The following is a 21,896-nucleotide window of genomic DNA, read 5'->3' as shown; positions in this document are numbered from 1 at the left end:
TTCAGTTTTACCGTACCGACTATGATAAGAGTGGTATGTCAGAACCGGAAGACAATTAATAATGTGAAGGCCTATAATATCGAAAGCGCGAAACATAGATCAACAATAACATTACACTGACCGTTGTTTGTTGTAATGTTCTTTGTCTCTTATGCTGACATTCAACTCCGATAGATGGGTTTACTGCTGCGTACCGAGTATAACAGCCTAACTGAATATTGGCGGGAAATAACTGAGGAGTTAGATAACTTTCTTCTTTAGCATGCCAATCCTCTGGTTCATACATTTTCTGATACTGCTGGTACGTAACACACTGGTTCATCATAGTATGCCAGCTATTCGATACCTACTCTGACGCGCCAAGTCAGGGGCTCAGTTAGTAGTAGTAGGAGTAGTAGTATGAACTGGTTTGGAATTACAATTTAGCCCTATTCCAAATTATAGTACCACAATTCACTAAATAACTCAAAATTCAACCCTGAAAAGAGCCGTTTCTTAGGAAAAGCTTCTTCCTCTTCACTTTCATTAAATCTACATTAATTTAATTCCAAATTAGCAGCGAAGATGTGGTTTCTTCTCTGGCTTCGAGGAAAAATTGCCTCCACGTCAGATAGTTCTTTCCCCCGCCAGTGTAGTGAATTGAGATTTTCCGACTCATCGGGTACTCCCAGGAAACAGATAAGTAAACGGGCATAGTTTTTGCCCTGGGACTATCCACTATTTGAAACCCCCCTCCCCCGCCGAAAAAAGGACGAAGATTGTTCACGGATGTCTGCGTCTTGGTCATTCCAGCTCTGTAGCTTTGGACTGTTAGTTCGGCAGCATAGTACTGTTCGTTAAAAGTGAGAAAAAGTTTTCATTTGATCGAGTATTTCATAAGAAGGCATTGCTTTTAATCGCGCCATTCCTACTGACGTCATTGTAATGACCCATGTTCATTTCAGTTGGGAAAACCACTAAGAGAGTCTTTCTGAGAATCTATAAAAGCAGGCGGAGAGTGAGCGTCTGCCATTATAATGAAAACTCCCCAACCTGATTGTGACTGACGGAAGGCAAGCTGGCCTACCATTACAATGAAAATTCCCTAACCCAGTCTTCATATGAGAAAAGACGTTGGTGACTTTCCAGTCGTGCTTCTAGGGCAACTTTAAGAGCTATGCAACTTAATACAATCTTGCTCACAACGTTTACACTACCTAACCTAGAATTCTGTATAAAATTTAGAATTCCGTAGCGAAGCACGGGTACATCAGCTAGTGTATAATGTTGCGGCCTACAGTCAGGTCTAGCCCCATTTTTAAAAATGCCACTACTGTATTACTTTGTCATATGTGTACAATCTTGACTATTTAAAGATGTTACTATGAAAATAACCGAGCTCGATAGCTGCAGTCGTTTAAGTGCGGCCAGTATCCAGTATTCTGGAAATAGTAGGTTCGAACCCCACTGTCGGCAGCCCTGAAGATGGTTTTCTGTGGTTTCCCATTTTCACACAAGGCAAATGCTGGGGCTGTACCCTAATTAAGGCCTGCCCTGTCCCATCGTCGCCATAAGACCTTATCTGTGTCGGTGCGACGTAAAGCAACTAGCACAGAATTTTGCCGCAGGTTTCAGTCCATTTTGATGATTAAGGGACTGTTCTCAAAATCATTTCGATGTCTCCAGTTTCCCCATATTCAGCCTAGCTGTAGACCTTTTTATTCTTTCATCTCAAATGCAATATTTCATTTTCTCTTCAAACCTTCGAGATTCATGTCCATTTTGGCTATCTGAAAATCAGATGTTCAGTTTTTTAAAAAAATCAAATAATGTTAATCAAAATTCACCCTCACCGTGGCGAAGTACGGGCATCCATCTAGAAAACTTAAAATTTGTTTTTTTTTTTTTTTTTTTTTTTTTTTCAGCCCCTGTCACCTATGCAGTTACTTACAATTCTCGGATATTTTGAGACTCATTAACGGATTTACTTGAGCTACATATTTCTTGCGGATATTTTAATACTGTTTTCTGACAATTTCATGATCGGATATTTTGAGAATGCACTGGGGGATAAACCCATAAGGATAGCTGCTGGCAGCTGTGTGATCCGAACTTTGAATCGTCGAAACGTTAATCTTCACAGTCGTATCGTGAGGTTTGAGCCGTCAATTTCGAAATTAAGTCTGCTGTTCCATGATAGGTTATGTGTGCTAACCTATCTCAGAATTAATATTGTTCCCGTTTATAAATTATCAGATAGTAAGAAACAAATGAAATTACAAGCGCGCACACACACAATATCCTATTTTCTTCAGTGGCTTTTTCATTCGTGCTTGGAACAAGTCTGAAGACTTCTAAATGATTCGCTCAGCTTTGAGCAGAACGCTCGTTTACATGCAATATGGGTGGCGTGCGAGGGGAGAATTTTCTTATCAAGTCGTTTAACGGATCATAGACTGCTAGGGTGGGGCCTACCGACAACCTTTCACGCCCTCCCTCCAACAGCGTCTCGCATAAAAGGTCACATACATGCACAGATTACATTTTGAAGAGTGGAAACGATGGAATTTAATCATCTAAATAAATCTAAGTTTACGAAAACTATAGCGAAAGAGAAAAGGAGGCAGTAAATGCCGCAACCATGCAGTGATGGTAACACGCTCATCGCACAACACTATGTAAGCATCTTAATTTATAATGAATAAAATATGTGTATTATTGTCCGGCTCCATGGCTAAATGGTTAGCGCGCTGGACTTTGACCACAGGGGTCGCGGGTTCGATTACCGGCAGGGTCGGGAATTTTAACCATCATGGGTTAATTTCGCTGGCACGGGGCTGGGTGTACGTGTCGTCTTCATCATCATGACGCGCAGGTAGCCTACGGGCGTCAAATCAGAAGACTTGCACCTGGCGAGCTGAACATGTCCTGGGACACTCCCGGCACTAAAAGCCATACGCCATTTTTTTAAAGTGTGTTATTACTGATACTTAATTCAACGACTAGGGACATTGCGGTCTACATACTAATGGACTTACTAAAGATGAACGAATCAGAGGTCACCGAGCGAGTAGACTACGCGGGTCGCGGCGTTAGCTGTTATATTGCATTAGAGATGTAGTGGGTTCTAATCCCACTGTCGGCAGCCCTGAAGATAGTTTTCCGCAGTTTTGCATTTTCACACATTTTAACAGATCGCTTCCTTCGCATTCCTAGCCCTTTCCTATCCCATCGTCGCCATAAGACCTATCTGTGTCAGCGCGGCGTAAAACAAACAGAAAAAGTCGTCTCTCATACCAGATTTCTTTGTCCTACAGTGAGCTCTCCAGCAGTTAGACCACCTGCATTATACTTTTAGACTTCAGATGGCCAAACCCGCTCTAATGTTACGCACACCATTTCCGTGATTGCCTACACTCATGACCGCTACATATAGCCTACAGTGGAATAGTGGAATATTCTATAAATTGGAAAATTCCCTCCTCCGGGACGTTAAAACTCGCTTCACAGCGAAGTTCAGGTACTTACTACCAAAAAATCAAAAACAAAACACTGAAAACAGTTGCAACAGTGCTGTATAACGAAAACTTAAAAAATAGGGTACTTCATTTAAAGCATCTTTGGAAAAATATTGTCCAATTCCTAGGCCTATGGTGTGAGGCTTTACAATAGTTGCATCAATCAATATCCACATCTTTTCTTGTAGTGTTTGCCTTGTCTCTGAGTTGTTGTTTTTTTTTTTTTTTTCCTAGGGGCTTTACGTCGCACCGACACAGATAGGTCTTATGGTGATGATGGGATAGGAAAGGCCTAGGAGTTGGAAGGAAGCGGCCGTGGCCTTAATTAAGGTACAGCCCCAGCATTTGCCTGGTGTGAAAATGGGAAACCACGGAAAACCATCTTCAGGGCTGCCGATAGTGGGATTCGTACCTACTATCTCCCGGATGCAAGCTCACAGCCGCGTGCCTCAACGCGCGTCTCTGAGTTTATTGAGCTACGATCTTGAATTACAGTATATTACAGAGATGACTTCCGTGCATTCGTTAAACTGGAAATCAGTGACGTAGTCACCTAAGAAAACAATGTCATATGCTTTGTTTCCAGTTTGAAACACTGTCTACTCCTTTGTTAAAAGAAACATTTCCCAATATTTGTTTTAAACGTTATAAACCATATCGTTAACACCTTAATACACTACACTCATAAGATTCTCTACTCTTCCCCCTCCAGTCATTCTTACGGTACGAGACTAAACCACATCCCATGTCCCCCATTCGAGTTCCTGAGGATTAACACTGGCGGCACACGCATGCAGAGAAATGGTGTACCGACACACACAATCAACACAGACCTACTCCAGTACTGAAAAGGATACAGAGTGAAGGGGTAGTACTGAAGGTCACTCCAGTACCGAAAAGGAGGGGTAGTGTTGAAGGCACAATGTGTGTATCGCTATCCGCCACTGTGACACTTTCAATTACAACAAAATATATTTGCTGCAATCCGTTAAACGAGGAAGTGGGTGGCCATGCTTTATTTATATCGGAACACCATTTCTGTGCATGCTTGTACCAACTCGCTGTACTCGCCAGTCGGGTGGGTCGAACGGGAGCAGAAGAAATTTTTGTTCATCTCTAATACTTACCCTATGAATAAACCAATGGATAATCTGTGTACTACCTGTGCAGTGAATTCGTAATTTAAGCAAGGAAGTAGCGGTGATATTTAAATACACACACACCTGATCGAAATCTTCTGCCAAGTGAATGATGGGAAATTAATACATATGGTCTAAACGCTTAACTCCTTATAACTCGCAAACAGACAAATGGTGGTAGGCCGATAATAAAAACACAAATGAAGACTCAATTCACTGCTCGGCACAGATACTGAAAGAAGGCCAATAATTTGGCATTTCACAGGAATTCATTATCACAGCTTTGATGACTGCGTTAACCAGCATTTCTCCACGACAGTGAATTGGCACCCACCATTTGAAAGTATAAACCTCCATTCATTCCAGACAAGCAGTACTTCATTTGAAATCCTACAGAAGCTTTTTGTTCCTATATCCAAATAGTTGCTCTTACACAGATTACTACCGAGCTCGATAGCTGCAGTCGCTTAAGTGCGGCCAGTATCCAGTATTCGGGAGATAGTAGGTTCGAACCCCACTGTCGGCAGCCCTGAAAATGGTTTTCCGTGGTTTCCCATTTTCACACCAGGCAAATGCTGGGGCTGTACCTTAATTAAGGCCACGGCCGCTTCCTTCCCACTCCTAGCCCTTCCCTGTCCCATCGTCGCTATAAGACCTATCTGTGTCGGTGCGACGTAAAGCAACTAGCAAAACAAAACAAAAAAAACCCAACACAGATTACTGTGTACCTCACAACGGCACAGCTTCTCTAACAATCTTTACACACAATAATATGCAATATCTCATACCCCTAATATAAACCGACAACAATTACAACAACAGCAGCAAAAACCTATGAGAAAGGAACTATTTACCAGAGGTAAAATGGAAAAAGTTTCATAAATGGCTAATAGTGAAAATTGAACCCAAGTCTAACATTGGGTACGGTAGGTGAAATGTTTGAAGATAAGGAAAAATATTCTAAACAAAATCAAGTCCTTAATTTTAGATCTCATTGAACAGAGGAACAAAATGAGAAGCAGGGATTTTGAACAATATAGAGCATTAAAAAATTTAATAACAGACAAGTGTCGCTTAGCAAAAGACAGCTGGATGAATGAAAATGGCGAAGACATCGAAAAAGTTTTAAAAGCAGAGAAATCTGATAAGGCATATTTTAAAATAAAATCATTGCAGTACAAGAAAATAACCAGAAGTAATATAGTTAAAAACAAAGCAGGAAAGATTCTTTTTGAAAATGAGGAGGTAGGTGACCGCTGGAAGCAATATATTGATCTATATGAAGGTCAGGAAATAGATAACATTCGGGATTATGCAGAGAATGAGAGCCTAATTAAGGTAGAAAGAAAAGGCCCACCAATTACAAAAAGTGAGTTTAATATGGCTTTGCACTTATTAAAGGATAAAAAAGCCGTAGGTGTTGATAACATTACAGCAGAGCTCCTAAAGAACTGTGGAGACATCATGAAAGAGAGATTGTTTGAATCATTACAAACTGCTATGAAGAAGGAATCATACCACCTGATTTCATAAAGAGCCGGACAATAACACTCCCAAAGAAAGGAAATGCAAAGAACTGTTCAGATTACAGAAAAATAGCCATTCTATCCCATGCTTCAGAGCAGGTAAGGGTACTAGAGAAGCAACTCTAGCTCTGCGTCAAATCCTGGAGAGAAGACTGGAAGTTAACAGGAAAACTTATGTAACTTTCGTGGATTCAGGGAAAGCATTTGACAAGGTTGACTGGAAGTTATTACTTCAAACTCTGAGAAAGTTGGGTCTTGATTGGAAGGACATATGTTTGTTCTTAACCTGGATAGAGTCCAAAGCACAGAAATAAACATCAATGGAACGACAAGAGAAGCAAGAATAAGAAGAGGAGTGCGGCAAGGCTGTCCATGATCACCTTATCTGTTTAATAACTTCACAGAATTCGCTATTAGAACAGTAAAAGAAAAAACAAAGGGATACATTTTAATGGTAAACAAATTCATAGTATTCAGTTTGCAGATGATATTGCATTGGTAGCTGATTCAGAGCACAAAATGACTAAGATGCTCAGTATACTGAACAACACGTTAGAGAAGTTCAGGCTAAAAATTAACAGAAAGAAAACGAAAATGATGGTCGTTCAAAAGAAGATTGAATTGAAAACCAACATTAAATTAGGCTGTGAAAAAATAGATCAGGTTAAAGAATTTTGTTATCTCGGTAGTGTTATTACCAACGATAATCAGTGCCTGACAGAAGTCAAAAGAAGAATTGCTATGGCAAAACAAGTGTTTCAAAGCAGGAAAAATCTATTGTTAAATAAGCACATAGGAATTGAAACCAGGAAGAAATTTGTTAAAACCTTTGTTTGGAGTGTGCTAACTTACGGTTGTGAGATCTGAACTTTGGGAAAACAAGCACAATCAATACTAGAAGCTACAGAAATGTGGTTCTGGAGAAGACTGACAGGGACGAGTTGGACAGAAAAGAAGACTAATATCCAAATCTTGAACGGTGTTAATGAGAAATGGACTTTAATTTATTCAATTGAGCAGAGGAAAGCTAAATTTATTGGACACGTCCTACGACATGACACCTTTTTCCAGAATGTCTTCAAAGGACAGGTTCTAGGGAAGAAGTCGAGAGGAAGACCACGTCTCCCATACCTTAGGAACATAATTACTCAGCTGGGTATGATTCGCATGACATGATGAAAAGAACTGCTGGAGATCGTGGGATGTGGCTACAGCGACTAGGCTTAGCCTTTAGATAATGGATGGATGGAACCTAACAAGGGTCTCCAAAGACCGGTAACGAAATTAAAATGAATAAAAGTGTTTATCAAAAGACGTGATTTAGTACACATTCTAACTTAACAATGTTACAAGTCTGAAAAACAAACTATCATCCCGAATTTGCTAAAACGCACGTAAGCAAGAAATTATTTCCGAGACGAAGGTTCCCACCTTAGTTCATTCCCTTCTTTATTGTTAAGTATCAGAGCAAGGAGAAGCAAAAACTATGATGAATGGCGGAAGGTAAATATTACGCCAAACTGCGAAGAGAACTCCATCATTGAGAAATATCAAGTGTACAAGACTAATTTCTCCAGCGAGCACTCTACATCTTGCAACTTTGCTGGCGCCGCCGTTAGTGCCATCAGAAACTCATTAGACTGCAGGAGGCGCTTCTTATCGTTACACATACACACACGATGCACACAGAAATTTGAAGTCGTAAAGTTTCTAAAACATTTAAAATATGTTATTACAAAACTCTCACCTGTACCTAAGCAAAAAGTCAAGATAATTTACAAGGGATGTCTTCCAGCTGTTACTCTCCGATTCGTTTCAAATTTTGCATGTTGGTGTACATTCAACCCCATAAAATGTGTCCGCTAGCTAAAATCGAAGAATTCGCCACATTAGAGACTCAACAATCAGTGTAAATCTGAAGCATATACTGTAGGCCTATATTATCTGGCTTGCAGACATCACTGAGATCCGGTATGCACATCGAAGAATAAAACAAAGAAATAGGGCAGGAAATTATTTCTGTAAGGTAAAGGAGCAGGTATATTTCCAATAAAACCATGAATTACCTCATCCGCTTAAGTGCGGCCAGTATCCAGTAATCGGGAGATAGTGGGTTCAAACCCCACTGTCGGCAGCCCTGAAGATGGTTTTCCGTGGTTTCCCATTTTCACACCAGGCAAATGTTGGGGCTGTACCTTAATTAAGGCCACGGCCGCTTCCTTCCCATTCCTAGGCCTTTCCTATCCCATCGTCTCCATAAGACATATCTGTGTCGGTGCGACGTAAAGCAAACAGCTAAAAAAAAAATTTTAAAATTACATCATCGTTAAGTGGAGGTTATGCGACCTGCTCCGACAGTGGGATGCAGAAGCATAGTTGGTAGACGCACTGTATATGGGCGATAGGGTACAAATAGGGTATCAATTACAGTGGTTTGAATCCACCCAGCGCTCGCTACCCTTTGTTTCTTCGCTAACTTGAACAGCTTGTAAGCACAGTCGCTTTTTGGAGTACACTAACAATATTATGGAGGAATACTTACTACAGGAACTCCCTTATTTAGTATTATTTCTCAGTATAGCAGTACGTACCGTAGTATTTGTAGTATTTATTTATTTTTGTTATTACTAACTTGCGTTTAATTAGACACATTATTTCATTGTTTAATGTTCAAAACATGTTAGTTCCTCGCTACGTTAAGCATACCATAAATGGCCTCGCCTTTGATTCCTATCATTCCAGGCAAATGCTGGGGCTGTGCCTTAATTAAGGCCACGGCCACTTTTTTCCCCACTCCTAGCCCCTTTCTGACCCATCGTCGCCATAAGAGCTATCTGTGCCGGTGCGACGTAAAACAACTTATAAAAAACCTTCCTGACCCCACGTGATTTTTTAGTTGAAAATTGCAACCCAGGATCAACCGGGATTAGAACCTCACGGAAAACCAGCAGCTAAGCCACTGTGCCAATCACGCCCCAACCTTCAACGTGAAATAAATACGGTTTTCACTTTCGGAGTATACAGTACACCAGCTCAGCTACTCTTGTATACAAACTTTGAACGAACTCTTAAGAGGTTTTTTTTTTCTAGTTGCTTTACGTCGTACCGACACAGATAGGTCTTATGGCGACGATGGGACAGGAGAGGGCTAGGAGTGGGAAGGAAGCGGCCGTGGCCTTAATTAAGGTACAGCCCCAGCATTTGGCTGATGTGAAAATGGGAAACCACGGAAAATCATTTTCAGGGCTGCTGACAGTGGGGTTCGAACCTTCTATCTCCCGAATACTGGATACTGGCCGCACTTAAGCGATTGCAGCTGTCGAGCTCGGTGAACTCTAAGAGTAACACTTCGAAGACTTCCCTTGTCATTACAGATTCTAATGGTTTACGGAGTACACAAGCTTGAAGTTGAAAGCTTTACACGGCGAGATCTATGATTCCCACCTACCTGTATGTACTATAGCAACTCTCCATGCATGAATGAGCTATACCAAACGAATGGCGAGTGGCTACAGTAGCTCCAGCGTGCAAGGGAAAGGGTGATAAACATAAAGAGGATAATTACAGACCAGTTAGCTTGACATGAGCTGCATGTAAGCTCTGGGAACGCATTCTTCCTGGTTATATTAGACATATCTGCGAAATTACTAACTGATTTGATAGAAGGCAGTGATGCTCAAATTGCAGGATTCCAGTAAGATATAGCAGATATTTTAGATTTAGGATGTCGAAAGGACTGTATCGGTATTGAACTATCCAAGGCTTTCGATACGGTATATTATGGGAGACTGCTGACGAAAATGATAGCTACTGGACTAGATAAAAGAGTGGTTGAATAGGTAGCTAAATTTATAGAAAATAAAACTCCGAGAATCAGCGGTAACGATTAAGACGGGGGTCCCACAAGGTAGGTCTTTTCTTCGCACCAACACGTAGAAAGAAGGTTTTCGTCGCTACGATGTGGAAAGTGATAGACCGGGGTTGTACCAGCTCGAGCATTTGCTTATGTTAAAATGGGAAACAACGGTAAACCATCTTCAGGGCGGCCGACGGTGGGATTCGAAACCACCAACTCCCGATTTCAAGCTCACAGCAACGCGATCCAAACTGCACGGCCAAATCTCTCGGTAAGGGAGAATTATTGGACCTTTATGTTTTATGCATATAAATGACATGGGTAAAGAACTGAAAGCATAGATAAGGATTTGTGCAGATGATAGTATTGGCCAACAATATAGAGCAGTAAATAAATTAATAATAATGTTATTTGACTTACGTCCCACTAACTACTTTGGCGGTTTTCGGAGAAGTAAATAAATTACAGGATTGTGAGCAATTACAAAAAGACCTCGACAATGTTGTGAGATGGAGAGCAGACAATGATATGATGGTAAACGGGATGAAAAGTAAGGTTGTTTAACAAAGAGGAAAGGTCCTTTCTGTTTTAATTACTGCGTTGCTCACGGGGATCACTTAGATGTTAATATTAGAAAACTTACGTGTTCGATCTTTATATGGTTATGAGAGTATTTAAGGGTTATAAAGGATATAAAGGAGAGGGCATATAAGACTCTGGTAAGACCCCAATTAGAGTATGGTTCCAGTGCACGGGACCCACGCCAGGACTACTTGAAACGAGAACTGGAGAAGATTCAAAGGACAGCCGCACGATTTGTTGTAGGTATTTTCCGAAAAAAGAGTAGTGTTACGAAAATGTCGCAAACTTTGGGCTAGGACGACTTGAGAGTAAGGAGACGAGCAGATCGACTAAGCGGGTTATTCCGAGCTGTCAGGAGAGAAAAGGCATTGAATAACATAAGCAGACGAATAAGCTTGAAAGGCGCTTTTAAAGCTAGGAAAGACCATAATTTGAGGATAGATACAGTTGGAATTCAACAGGACAAATTGGAACAAATATTCATTTTTATACGTAGGAAGAGGTATTAGGGAATGCAATACTTTTTCAAAATTCTTCGTTTTTTTTTTTGAAAAAGACTGGGTAAACAAATGACAGGGAGTCTGCCACTTGGACGACAGTCCTAAAATTAATAATAATTTATTCATTGATTCAACAGGATTGATTAAAATAATAATAATAATAATAATAATAATAATAATAATAATAATAATAATGTTATTTGCTTTATGTCCCACTAACTACCTTTTTACGGTTTTCCGAAACGCCGAAGTGCGGGTATTTTGTCCCGCAGAAGTTCTATTACGTGCCAGTAAATCTACTGACATGAGGCTGACGTATTTGAGCACCTTTAAATACCACCAGGCTGAGCCAGGATCGAACCTAGGACAGTAGTAAGTAAACGAATTATGATAACTATACAGAAGGAAAGGAAATACTGTGGTCATTTGGATAGCAGAGAATGATACTTGCAAGGCATGCATGACAAACGTTTTTATTTTTTGGACATACTGTACGAACTGTGATGGTACGTAGTAAAACACGATAGTTTGCAGTAAGGTAATACCGAAGGTGAGAACACGTGCCTTAATACAGTGGCTTGCTTTTGTATTCTGTGAGTCATTTCAGGCGCAAGGGTAAGCAACCTGTTGTGACAAACACAACACACTTCGACGAAGGTCAGAGAAGCAGAATGAATCACAAGCACACGGACTGCTTATGGAACTTGATGTTTACAAACACTCACTGTGTGCCATAGTCACAGACACCAGTACCATGGTTAGTTGTCTGACACGCATGCGACATAAAGCAAAATAACAGAACTTATTACGGAATTAACAACGATCTGCTAAAGTGAAAAAAAAAAAAAAAAAAACCAACAGATCAGTTTTTAATAAGTTTGCAGTCACTTCTTACAATAACATTTAACACGAAAGGTATGAAAAGAATATCAGAATAGTCTATAGTGAACAGCGTAACAGTGCAATCGTCGTTTATCGCTAAACGTTGGCCTCAACATCTCCGAATCTCTTACTCTTAGATTATTACTTGTTGAGTCACATGTAAAGTATGGTCTATGCGACCGAAGTGGAAATTTAAATCCAGTTACCGAGAATAATTACCGCATCTGCAGTGTACGTACGGTATCATCCCACTCCTCAGCCAAACCAGTGCTAACCGCAGGAAGATTACACTGTTCACCGTGCTCAGTTTTGTTTCCCGTATTCTTGCTCTCCTGTTTACTGTTGTTGTAACCTTATGAAGTACTGCTTTTTTATTTTGTCATTTGCAGTAAATATTCTCACGTAGCGCTTTTGCATAATATTGTGACTTAAAAATTGAGTACAGATGTTGGAAGATTATTATCGATATATACGAACATTTCCTATTACAGAAACCATGGTCTGAAGTTCCAAACTATAGGCTTACTTAGCTTGTAAACTATTCGATGCTGTGAGCTTGCATCCGGGAGATAGTGGGTTCGAACCCCACTGTCGGCAGCCCTGAAGATGGTTTTCCTCGATTTCCCATTTTCACACCAGGGGCAAATGCTGGGCTGTACCTTAATTAAGGCTACGACCGCTTCCTTCCCATTCCTAAGCCATTCCTATCCCATCATAGCCATAAGACCTATTTGTGTCGGTGCGGGGTAAAGCAAATAGCAAAAAATCATCATCACGTAAAATGCGATCTCCTTATTTCGACAAGGAGTGTAAATGGGTGACTAACTGCAACAATCAGCTCTTAACCATTTTAGAAAATGAACTCAGTTACAGTACACAAGGAAAGATATGTTGTGATATACTGTATCAAAATACACTATAATGGGCATATTGCGCGTGGAAACATTGTATTCGTTCTTCATTTCTTTACATGCATGAAAAATCTTCTCGAGTTTTCAAATTTATGTTTGAAGAGACTGCGGTTAGAAAGACTAGCTTCATTCTTAGTTCTAGTTAAAACGATTTCTCGCCCTCAGCCTCGCGAGGAAACTGAGAAGTATGTTAAATTATTATTATCGAACACTAAAAACGTAATTTTCTACTTTATCTCTAAGCAACTGGCGGAACAGTATATATTACACAATAATTCATGGGCGTTCTATTCCCAATTCAGTCCCAATATATTATAAACACATATTTCATCAGACATATTCATTAAATGAATAGTGCTATCAACATAATGCCTCAAATCCTCAAGAAGAACCAATAATAACCACAAAGGACCATGACCTGAAATGTTCAATCACTATCTGTTGTACTGACCTGTAAATAAACCTTTCAACGCAATGCACAGCCTAACATGATCACGTCCGATCCCAATTAATCGGTTCGCTGGAATGTTCTGGTTATATTTTCCACGTTTTCATCTACCTTATAATCTGAATTTATACAGTATACTCAACGATATGCGAATATTTTGGCCTGGATGTCGGACTATTAGCTGCGCCTGTATAGCTGTGAAATGAGCTCCCGTCCTGACGGCAACGCGAGGGAAAGGGCGCACGAAGTGGCGGAGCGGAAAATTAGGGAAGGAATGCTTCATCAAGAGTGGTCTGATGCCGGAAAGTGAATCTACAGCAGTCGTTGCTTGTTCAGTTCTTGTGTTCTGTAAACTCTTTAAAAGAATTTGTAAACTGTGGTAAGAAAAAGAAAAGAATAAGAAAAGAAACAAAAAGGACATTGCATGATGTATATCCTTCTTTGCTTTTACGTGAGTATATAATTAAGATATTCGAATCAGTTCCTTAATCTTTCTATTACGGCCGTCCAGATATTAAAAATAAAAATTCAGCTCCATTTAGGAAGGAAATACGAAGAAAATAGGCAAGGCAATACAGTATAACAGACGGTTCTCAATTCTAATTCTTTATAATTATCGGATGATCACACACCGAGCTCGATAGCTGCAGTCGCTTAAGTGCGGCCAGTATCCAGTATTCGAGAGATAGTGGGTTCGGACCCCACTCTCGGCAGCCCTGAAAATGGTTTACCGTGGTTTACCATTTTCACACCAGGCAAATGCTGGGGCTGTACGTTAATTAAGGCCATAGCCGCTTCCTTCCCACTCCAAACTCTTTCCTGTCCCATCGTCGCCATAAGACGTATCTGAGTCGGTACGACGTAAGCAAGTTGTGAAAAAAAAAAAAAAAAAAAAACTCTGATTGTGGAGGGAGTACTGATTACACCATTCTTCTAAAATACAGACTTGATCCACAGTTTGTATTTGATTGTTTTATTTCCTCTGTGGATGAAGGGTAGCGTGTTGGCCTCCGGATCTCAAGATGGAGGATTCAAACCTGGCAGAGGTAACTGGATTTTTGAAGGGCGGAAAAAAGTACATTCACCGCCCCATGCCATACGAAGCCGATATGTAAAAGATCTCTGGTGACACATTTGGTGTTAACCCGACAAAAGTAGTAAAACTATCAAAAGCTCAACCCGTAGAATTTTGTCGAAACTGACGGGATTCAGTATAACCAAATATAAACTTGTTTCTTCAATTACCATGTGTTTTTAAATAACAATGTTTAATGACGATAATGACTATATTTGAATAGCCTCTATCAAGGGCCAATTTTACTAATGTTCTCGCCTCTTTCCTCTTTTTCGAAATTGTGACTTTTTAGTAGCCTACCTACCCTTCAGAAGTAGCAAACTTTTCTCAACTTTGTTCCTAATAAGTGTTTGTAAAACTGAATGCTGATGACAGAAATGCTTTACATACTGTCCACAACACTAACAACGCCGGGCTGCGTGACTTGGCAAAGAGTTGGTTTTCTGGTTGTTCAATGGGGCCCCTGAATGCAAGCCTTACAACAACGCGCCCGTACTGCGCAACCAACTCGGTAGGTGTGCTAAAATACTTCAACCTCGTGTTAGTAAATTTATCGGCACGTTATAAAGAACTCATGCGCAATAAAATTCTGTCATCTCAGCGTTTCCGAAAACCGTAAATATAGTTAATGAGAAGTAAACCCAATAACAATATCAGTATTAACAACAAAACTATACAATATTTAATCAAATAAGTACGTAACCTAATTTTTTAAATTTGCTTTACGTCGCACCGACACAGATAGGTCTTATGGCGACGATGGGACCGGAAAGGCCTAGGAGTGGGAAGCGGCCGTGGTTTTAATCACGGTACAGCCCCAGCATTTGCCTGGTGTGAAAATGGGAAACCACCGAAAACCATCTTCAAGTCTGCCGACAGTGGGGTTAGAACCCACTATCTCCCGGATGCAAGCTCATAGCTGCGCGCCCTTAACCACATGGCCAATTCGCCCGGTAACCTCAAATAAAGCAGAGAGATATTAAAAAGGATCACGGCAACCATGAAACAAACTCGCATAACCACAGAAGCTAAACGATTGCGTGATCGTTCTGTGATGATATCGCTCGCGAGTACAACGTATTCTTAATATTATGGTATTTCAAAACGTCTCCTTCGTTTTTGTATCGAAGGAACAGGACAATTTCCTTTTCTTCAAAAAACCTATCGGAGTTTCTTTCTGTTAAAGAGAAGATTGGGGCCGATGACCTAGATGTTAGGCCCCTTTAAACAACAAGCATCATCATCAAAGAGAAGGCTTGTTCGTAAAACGGCACGTATGCTAGCCTTAAACGCATTATTATTTAGTTATGCCTCCCAGTTATGCTTCATTCTTTCTCTTCGGATGATCACAATACAGTGTACTATAGTTTCTCACTGAAAAAAATCCCTGCAATGACTGAAATTAGAGAACATTTGTACTTCTTGTAATCATACAAAAATGTTGTTTTCAGTCTGGGTGAAAATGATCTTCAACCAGAAAAAATAAACTGGACAATTAAAAAAACTTATTACAGTCTTCTGGAGTTTGTGAAGGAGTCGTAAGTGGTTGAAGTTTGATTACAGATTCACGGATTCAAGTCCTTCCCAAGTTAACTATCATACGTCGTATGGTGTAAGTCCTCTTCCATCTTTAGTTGTCCGCCATTCAGATCAATTGCAATAATCTCTTTTACTAAGTTGTAATTAACGTTAGTGCAAAACTATTTCACCCTGTTGAAGTAACATATTTACTTCAATAAGAACTATTTTAATTAGCACAGAATCGGTTTTGTTTCCTGGAATGAGTTTCATATTAGAGCTTTTTCTAGCAAGATGAGTTCTCAAGCCCACCAATTTGTATACAGAATAGCTAACCACAATTTATATTACATCTGGAACCACAATAAAGAAAACTAAAAAATAGGCAACATATCTCTTTCGATCACTAATTTTGAAAGTATGTTCTGTACGAGTTGAGATGTTGAGAAACGAAAACGGAAAACACCTTCCCACTTGTAGCGTACAATATTTCATTTCATACAATGTTGAACTTCTTTTATTTTTTAATTCAACAATATTAAGATGAAGATCAGTTCAGGGCCCACTATTCAAATAGTCGACGCTATCCATGAAAGAATCGACATCATTCACGAATCCGTGAATTGACTCGCCCAGATGAAGCAGCGTGCCCATGTGGTAAACATGTAATTAAATGCATTACATGTGCTGAAAAAGGTTTCTGGAGATATATTTACGTGCTGGAAGAAGTTGAGTGCGGGAAGTAACTACAGTATCGTAAAGTTCCACTTTTACACGTCATAGTGAAGAACCTAAATAGGCTATATGAAGTTCGACATCGTATGAAATAAGACCATTTGCCCCACTGACAGTGCCTTTTATTTAATAACCCATCTACAGCAGAGATGTCTTACTTGTATGACGAGTAACTGTGCTATAAAGATATAAGCCTAGGTATCTTTGAGGAGATGAATCAACAACTTTCGATTTGATAGAGACAGTAATAATGATGTCTATTTTGTATTACCAGAACCCTTAGGGAATACGAATAAAAAGGGAATGTAATGTACCACCTCCATACAACTTGCAACGTTGTAACAGGGGAACTCTTGTTTAATATAACCGAAAGGAACTTCTCTCTCTATACAGGGTGTTTCAAAAATAGGTGGCATAATTTCAGGTATGTATTTGTTACATGTAGACAAACAAAATAGTGCATTACAACATGTGTCCGAAAATGCTTCATTTCCGAGTTATGGCGTTCAAAACACTGAACTTCACCGGAACGTTTTTCTTCCGCAGGTCATTGTCATTACAGAAGAAGTTCAAAATGTCCACCTCCTTCTTGAATACAGACCTCACATCGATGTCTCATTGATCTGCGAACACAATCCCAAACTCCAGGAGTACTGCGTATGTCCTCACACGATGCCACAATTCGATTCCGAAGGGTTTCCACATCAGGAACCGGAGACGAATACACCGATGATTCTGAATGGCCCCACAAGTAGAAAACGAGAGGGTTCAGATCAGGTGAGCGCGGAGACCAAGCAATCGGGACACCTGTACCTATCCATCGATCAGGAAACATTCGATCTAAGTCAATGAGACATCGATGTGTGGTCTGTATTCAAGCAGGAGGTGGACATTTTGAACATCTTCTGTAATGGCAATGACCTGCGGAAGAAAATCGTTCCGGTGAAGTTCAGTGTTGTGAACGCCATAACTCGGAAATGAAGCATTTCCGGACACATGTTGTAATGAACTATTTTGATTGTCTACATGTAACAAATACATGGGCCCAGGAAATGACCTGGGGGAATCTGTACGAACATCTTGAGACTCTGGCTAGAAACGGGGGTGTGATGCGAATATATGAACTCACCAAGAGAGTTCACTTAGCCTCTCACACCTCAATTCTCCAAATCCTACCTACGCGTGGTGCCCCTGTTAAGCTGAGCAACCCAGTGGAAGGTTGGGTTTACAACCCTAGCGGGAAACTGGGTCAGTGAGCCAACAGGAGTGGAGGACAGTGGAAGGCAACGGGAAACCACCACTGTAATTTTCCCAAGAAAACCCCATGGCTTTGCTCAATTCAAAATATTCCGGAGTTTCAAGTTCCCCAGTCGGATCTCCGGGGGGAACTACATTGAGAGAAGCCTCAAGAAATGTGCGATGCTGCAAGGAACAGTACTGTTTAGGAACTTGGAATGTAAGATCCATGTATCAAGGAAAGCTGGATATAGTCAAACGAGAAATGAAGAGACTGGGCATCGATATACTGGGAATAAGCAAAGTGAGATGGATTGGTATGGGTGAATTTGCTACAGATGAGTACATGGTCTACTATTCTGGACATGAAAACCAAAGGAAAAATGGAGTTGCCCTCATAGTTAGCAACAGGGTGCGTAACACTATAATTGGGTGCAATTTTAAAACTGATAGAATGATGTCTGTACGTTTTCAAGGCCAACCTTTTAACATCACAGTCATACAAATTTACGCACCAATCACAGAAGCTGAAGAGGAAGATATTGATCAGTTCTATGAAGACTTACGAGAATTGCTACAGTTAACACCAAAGAAGGATGTCGTCTTCATTATTGGCGACTGGAATGCCAAAGTAGGAAATCAAACTGTAGATGGAGTAACGGGAAAATTTGGCCTTGGCACAACAAATGAAGCTGGACAGAGACTCCTAGAATTCTGTCAAGACAACTCACTGGTCATTACCAACACACTGTTTCAATTGCCCAAACGACGCCTATACACCTGGACCTCGCCAGATGGTAAATGTCGGAATCAGATCGACTACATACTCTGTAGTCAGCGGTGGAGGAGCGCTGTACAGTCATCCAAACAAGGCCTGGGGCTGATTGTGGATCAGATCACGAGCTCTTAATTTCCAAATTCCGGCTCAAATTAAAAAGGATTGACAGAGCCAAACCATCAAGCAGATATGACCTAAATAGCATACCTCTTGAATATACAGTAGAGGTTAGAAACAGATTTAATGGATTAGATTTAACAGAGTTCCAGAAGAGCTATGGTCAGAAGTATGCTGTGTTGTTAAGGAGACAGCGGAAAAGCATATTCCTAAGAAAAAGAACAAGAAGAAGGCCAAATGGTTATCGGGTGAAGCACTACAAATAGCAGAAGAAAGAAGGAATGCAAAAATCAAAGGGGAAATATCGAAGATGTCTAAATTAAATGCAGAGTTTCAGAAACTAGCTAGAAGAGATAAGAATGCCTTTTTGAATGAACAATGCAAGGAAGTTGAGGAAAATAACAGACTGGGTAAGACAAGAGATCTTTACATAAGAATTGGAGACATCAGAGGGAAATTCCAGGCGAAGATTGGAATGATAAACGATAAAAATGGAAAAATCTTACTGAAGCAGAGGAGATTAAAGAAAGGTGGAGGGAATATGTAGGCAATTTGTATAGGAAAGAGCGGAATACTCCTGATGATGAAGTTACTCTGTTGTCAGAGCCAGAACCAGATATCCTAGAAAGTGAGGTCAAGTGGGCCCTAGAAAGTATTGCAAACAACAAGGCAAGTGGTTATGATGGAATCCCAGCAGAACTGTTCAAAATCCTAGGAGAGGATGCTGTGAAAGTGCTACATTCAATATGTCAGCAAATATGGAAAACCCAGCAGTGGCCAAAAGATTGGAAAAACTCAGTGTTCATCCCAATTCCAAAGAAGGGCAGCGCTAAAGATTGTTCAAACTACCGAACAATCGCACTTATATCGCATGCTAGTAAGGTTATGCTCAAGATCCTGCAAAATAGGCTTCAGCAGTATGTAGATCGAGAACTACCTGAAGAACAAGCCGGTTTTCGCAAAGGCAGAGGAACCAGAGATCAAATTGCTAATATTCACTGGATTATGGAGAAAGCAAGAGAATTCCAGAAAGACCTATACTTATGCTTTATTGACTATGCTCAAGCCTTTGACTGTGTCGACCACAATAAATTGTGGCAAGTACTCAAGACTATGGGAGTACCAGATCATCTTATTTGCCTTACGAGAAATCTCTACTCTGATCAGGAAGCTACGGTGAGAACCCTATATGGAACAACTGAATGGATCAAAATTGAGAAAGGTGTACGTCAAGGCTGCATATTGTCACCTTACTTATTCAACTTATATGCAGAGTATGTGATGAATGCCAAATTAGATGAAACAAAAACTGGAGCTAAAATTGGTGGGATACATATAAATAACCTTAGATATGCTGATGACACCACCCTGTTGGCAGAAAGTGAAGAACAACTTAAGTATCTACTAATGAAGGTGAAAGAAGAAAGTGCAAAAGCTGGACTAAGGTTGAATGTCAAGAAAACAAAGATCATGGCAACTAAACCTATCACCTCCTGGCATATAAATGGTGAAACAATGGAGGTTGTTCCTAGTTTCATCTACTTGGGCTCCAAAATAACTGCTGACGGCGATTGCAGCCATGAAATTAAGAGACGCTTGCTCCTTGGGAGGAAGGCAATGGCCAACCTTGATAACATTTTCAAGAGTAGAGACGTAACTTTAAGAGCGAAGATTCGTATAGTGAAGGCTATGGTCTTTTCAGTAGCAATGTACGGAAGCGAAACCTGGACAGTAAGAAAGGCTGAGCGTCGAAGAATAGACGCATTTGAACTATGGTGTTGGAGAAAAGTCCTTAGAGTTCCGTGGACTGCGAAGAGGTCTAATAAGTCCATATTACAGAAAATCAACCCAGGCTGTTCACTGGAAGGTCAAATACTCAGACAAAAACTAAAGTACTTCGGTCATATTATGAGAAAACATGATTCACTGGAAAAGACCTTACTGCTGGGGAAGACTGATGGTAACAGGAGAAGAGGGCGACAACGGATGAGGTGGATTGATGGCATCAAGGAAGCTACGGCTCTCAATTTAGAAAGACTTCGGAAAATAGTTCATGACAGGAAGAAATGGTGCACTTTGTTCTATGGGGTCACGGAGAGTCGAAAGCGACTAAACGACTAACAACAACAAACAAATACATATCTGAAATTATGCCCCCATTTTTGAAACATCCTGTATATATGCATAGGGTTATTCACCTAAGATATTACACGGAAATAACGTCTAAACCATTTAAGATATCGATATTCTGTTTTCATATTCGTAAATGATACCCCGAGGCTTGTAAAATAATGTGCTACGTATTCGCATGGGGTGATTAATGACCGAGTTATTGATACTATCTCCATATTTTTTAAATGGAACGGCACAAATTCATGCAGCTGGCCTAAGTTCAACCGCGTACAAGTTCAAATATGTAAACATTTTCAAAATCGGACAGTTACTTTTTGGGATATCAAAGAGAACAGCATGCGCAGTTTTGCATGCCGCATCAGACAGCATGCAGTCGGGCAAGGACATACTGACGCGCAAACAGTTTCCTGGATGTGATTCCAGCCACAGAATGGATACCAGGTATGTAAGCATATCGTGCACATGTGATGGGTTCGCAAAGTGTGCATGAAGGGCGAACTCGTGACAGGACTGGGAGGGTTGATGTTTTTAAAAGGAATAAAATATTTACTTTGACTTCAAAGGAACATAACAAAAGCTATAATTGTCACTGGTTTGAGTGTACAGTACATACTACCGTATAAATTGAGAAATGAGCATAACAGCTCCTTCCAGAAAAGCAAATTAACAATGTCCGAGGTAGACTTCACTGGAAATGTTCCAAAGGGCGTGGGCTCGGGAACATAATATCTCGCCAGTGTAATTGTTATGATGCTGACATTTTCCATTTAGAGACCGTGTCGGTAACGAGTTCGGTACTTTGTGCGACCTGAAAGTGATTTTCATGGTGTCCCATGTTCAACACCAGTCAAATGCCGGATTGGTACCTTTGAGATAGGCTACGGCCGACGTCCTTTCCAAATCCTTCCCATTCATATCCGTGGGGAAAGAAGCCAAACTGAGCGCAACCTGGTACACATGGAT

At 40.4% G+C, this 21,896-nt stretch overlaps 1 protein-coding gene and 1 pseudogene across 14 annotated transcripts in view; one reads left to right on the top strand and one right to left on the bottom strand.

Annotated features, from left to right (window-relative positions):
- mbl (muscleblind) overlaps positions 1 to 21,896 on the bottom strand; it is an 822,695-nt gene that overhangs the window by 104,007 nt on the left and 696,792 nt on the right. The gene's annotated exons all lie outside the window — the stretch shown is intronic.
- Positions 18,090 to 18,835, top strand: LOC136877142 (craniofacial development protein 2-like; annotated as a pseudogene).

This window comes from Anabrus simplex, chromosome 7 (assembly GCF_040414725.1).
Source record: "Anabrus simplex isolate iqAnaSimp1 chromosome 7, ASM4041472v1, whole genome shotgun sequence".
In the NCBI taxonomy this organism is placed as follows: domain Eukaryota; kingdom Metazoa; phylum Arthropoda; class Insecta; order Orthoptera; family Tettigoniidae; genus Anabrus; species Anabrus simplex.
This window is presented reverse-complemented; position numbering and strand designations above follow the sequence as displayed.